General features: G+C 41.4%; 1 long non-coding RNA gene across 2 annotated transcripts in view; it reads left to right on the top strand.

Annotated features, from left to right (window-relative positions):
* Nucleotides 1–2,605, top strand: part of LOC109376602 (uncharacterized) — a 36,299-nt gene extending 33,694 nt beyond the window's left edge. For both annotated transcript variants that reach the window (XR_002122757.1, XR_002122756.1), the window contains one exon: nucleotides 2,472–2,605. This is a non-coding gene — a long non-coding RNA (uncharacterized LOC109376602). The remainder of the gene's footprint in view (nucleotides 1–2,471) is intronic.
* Nucleotides 2,606–3,422: the final 817 nt, after the last annotated feature.

The following is a 3,422-nucleotide window of genomic DNA, read 5'->3' as shown; positions in this document are numbered from 1 at the left end:
TGAATGTGAGGAGCTGCGGCCCTGTGCTCTGGGGCCCCCAACACTTGGCACAGGCAGATGGGCCTTCTGCACCCATGTTTTCTAAATCCTGAGGCAGCCACTCCTTACTCTGGAAGCTGTAGCATGTTGAAACAAAACATGAAATTAAATGCAGAAGGAATTTATGTTAGATTTAGAGACGCGGGTGGATAAAGGGGAATGTGACCTCCCCAAAGTAACACCTGGAGCCAGTGATATCCTGAACCTGGGAGGCGCCTTTTGTCAGCTCTCTAAGGGTGGGTCTCACGCCTTTTGTCAGCTCTCTAAGGGTGGGTCTCACGTTGTGGCAAAACAAACTAGTCTGGCCTGGTTCCCATGGCAGAACTGAGAATATTAGTAACCTTATAGCAGTTCCTCCGGATGGAGGTTAGGAGAACCAAAATTTTGCCACCCCAAAGCTGCTTTTTGGGATATTGATTTTAAGCTGTTTATGAAGAAATAAGACTAAAAGAAACTTTGGCGCTTCCCCCTTTCCTGCCTAAGAGATTCAGAAAGAAGCCTGTTTTAGGAAGGGAGCTTTTGATAGGGTAAGTAGATAGATAGAAATGAGCAGGGAAAGAGAGACCTAGCCCGGTTAGAAAGCCCTTTGCTGCAGCTCTTACCTGGGTCAACACCCCTGGCAGCTGTCCTCACTTAGAGAACCAATGCCTTACTAGCCCAGCAGGATTCCAGGCTCACACATATCCCTAAATTCAAAGGGATATGTTGTTAAAAGCCAGAGAAGGGAGGAAGACATCCCACTTATCAGAGTGCTTGATATCCTGACATCCTGCTTGTCAGGACCATTTTAGTGAGCTTCTCAAATAAACCATTAAAAGAAAGTTGACAGAAACTACCTAGAGAACCAAAAGGGAGGACTGGGCACCTTAACAGGAGAGAAAGAGGTAAGGAGATGGGGGAGGCAATTCTACCCACAGAAATAAAAGCCTTCATACAATGTAAGGAGACGCCTTTCCCCCTCTTAGGATGAGTCTGCTCCACATCTTGGTGTGTATCTGCCTTTACTAATAAACTTCTTACTACCCTATACCTGCACAAAACTCTGTCTCTTGACTGAATTCTTTCCCTCAAGAAGAGCTGAGGAAATCATCACAACCTGGTAACACTTTGGCTTAATCGCCTTAAGAACCTTCACCCTAGCATTGGAGTCGGGAAGACTCCAAGCCTATTAGCTGGATACCCTCTGTGTCCCACTGTTTGAGTTGCCTAGCAAGAATTTTGCTGTCATGTATGTTCCACTCTTCTTCAACTACCTGTTAATCCACCATTCTCACTTCTGAAATCTAATACCCTGTTCCCCTTCCCTTTNAAAAAAAAAGCTTTACCTACAATAGCACATTGAGTCCTCATGATACTATTGTGATAGGTGTATTTTATAGAGAGAGATGCTCATTTTATAACGAAGCAAACTGAGGCAGACTGATAAGGTCATGCAGGTTATAGGTGATAGAATGGGAATTCTAACTCAGGTCTGATTCACCTAGCCTCAAATTCTAATCACCTCTCAAGAAAACTGGATTTCACAAGTACAAGTTCCTCGGTCTTCTAGCTATACTGCGCCATCTAGTGGCTGGAGGGCTGACCTGTGATATGAATGGATGAGGCAAGGGTAGGGGAGAAAGCTCCTGTGTTTGTAGCCTCTCCCGATATTAACAAGTCCTTGGGCAGGTGGGAAAATCCCCATAAGAAAGACGAGGAACGCTGGACCCAGAGGCAGATCCTGCCCAGAAAGGGATGTCCGGATCGGGATGCACCAGGGACTGCGTCAGTCACTTTACATCATTTTATCTGAATCATCCTAACAACTCAAAAGTTGTTTCTGTCCCCGTTTTAGGAATGAATTAAAGGAAGCTCAGAGAAGTAAATATCCAAGGTCTCAGCTAAAAAACGGCAGAGCAGGATTCAAATTCACAGTTAATCATCAGCTGGGCCTGGCTCCCTATAGAGCTGGGGAGACAGCGCCACCTGGTGGCAACTGATCTGAGCTGCTTCTGGACTAGAAGAGAGACCAAAATAAAAACTAAGAGCTAACACATAGCATTTATCATGCACCAGGTTCTAAATGCTTTACTGAGATTTAATACAAATTAACTCGTTTAATCACTCCTACTAACAACCCTCTAAGGCAGGTAATCAATAATTAATAGCCACCACTCCTCTTTATTTTTATTGTATTTTACTTTTCTGTCTTTCTAAAAAAATTTTTTTACCGTAGAACACTTCAAGCATACACAAAATATGATATATACACTATGCATTCTCAACAATGATCAACTCATGACCAATCTTGTTTCATCAGTACCCTCGACAATCCCCTACCCCTGCCCCCCCAAATCAAGATTATTTTGAAGCAAAGCCCAGGCATTGTATCAGTTCACCTGTAAATATTTCAGTTGTGTATCTCTAAAAGTATCCCTATTTTACTGTTGTAGAAACTGAGGCATGAGGAGGTCACATAACCTGACGGAGGTCACTTTGCTGATGGAGTGCAGGGGCTGCATCAAACTTTGTCGGTCTGGTTCCAGAGCTTTTGCCTTTATTGTGGTGTCTCTGGAATGTGTCATCAACTCAGACAACAATAAAACTCTGCCATTTCTTTTCAAAGTTGTCAAGTTACTTCTCAATTTAACAAAACTGGGATACAAACTGTAGAGATGAAAGTATTGTATCCATGTTAACTTCACTGAAGTTGATAAGTGTACCGCAGCTGTATCAGAGAACATCTTGGTTCTTAAGAAATACACATTGAAGTATTTAGGGGTAAACTGTCATGTCTTATGTAATTGTGTAATTCACCCTAAATGATTCAGATAAAGTGTTAGGTAGATGTTGGAGGTGGGGAGAGAAATGATATTGAAAATGGGTTAAAATATTAACCTAAAGTGAATCTGGGTAAAGAGTATAATGGGTGCCGTTTGTACTATATACATTCTTGAAACTTTTCTATAGATTTGAAATTACTTCCCGAAAAAGTTTTAAAATTTAAAGCTTTAAAATTATTGTTTAAAATTTAAATATTATCCCATTGTTTGTATGTACCACTATTATGAACTAAAGGTCTGTGTCCCCCACCAAAAGAATTTATATGTCAAAATCCTAACCCCCAATGTGATGGTGTTAGGAAGTGGGGTCTTTGGAAACTAATCAGGTCAGAAGGGTGGAGCATATTAAAAATAATGTACACTACATATGGCATGTGATTCTATTTATGTAAAGTTTTAAAACAGGCAAAAGTACTCCAGATGACAAAGGTCAGAATAGTGGTTCAATTTGGTGGGTATCAGCTGGAGAAAAAGAAGGACAGAGCCATTCAGAGTACAAAAAAAATTATCTCTTATGAACTTGTCTCATTAAGCTGTGTACTTGAAAGCTTTGCTCTTTAC

The sequence above is a fragment of the Hipposideros armiger genome, unplaced genomic scaffold (assembly GCF_001890085.2).
Source record: "Hipposideros armiger isolate ML-2016 unplaced genomic scaffold, ASM189008v1 scaffold_1155, whole genome shotgun sequence".
In the NCBI taxonomy this organism is placed as follows: Eukaryota; Metazoa; Chordata; class Mammalia; order Chiroptera; family Hipposideridae; genus Hipposideros; species Hipposideros armiger.
The sequence above is the reverse complement of the archived record's forward strand: the minus strand, read 5'-3'. Positions and strand labels throughout refer to the sequence as shown.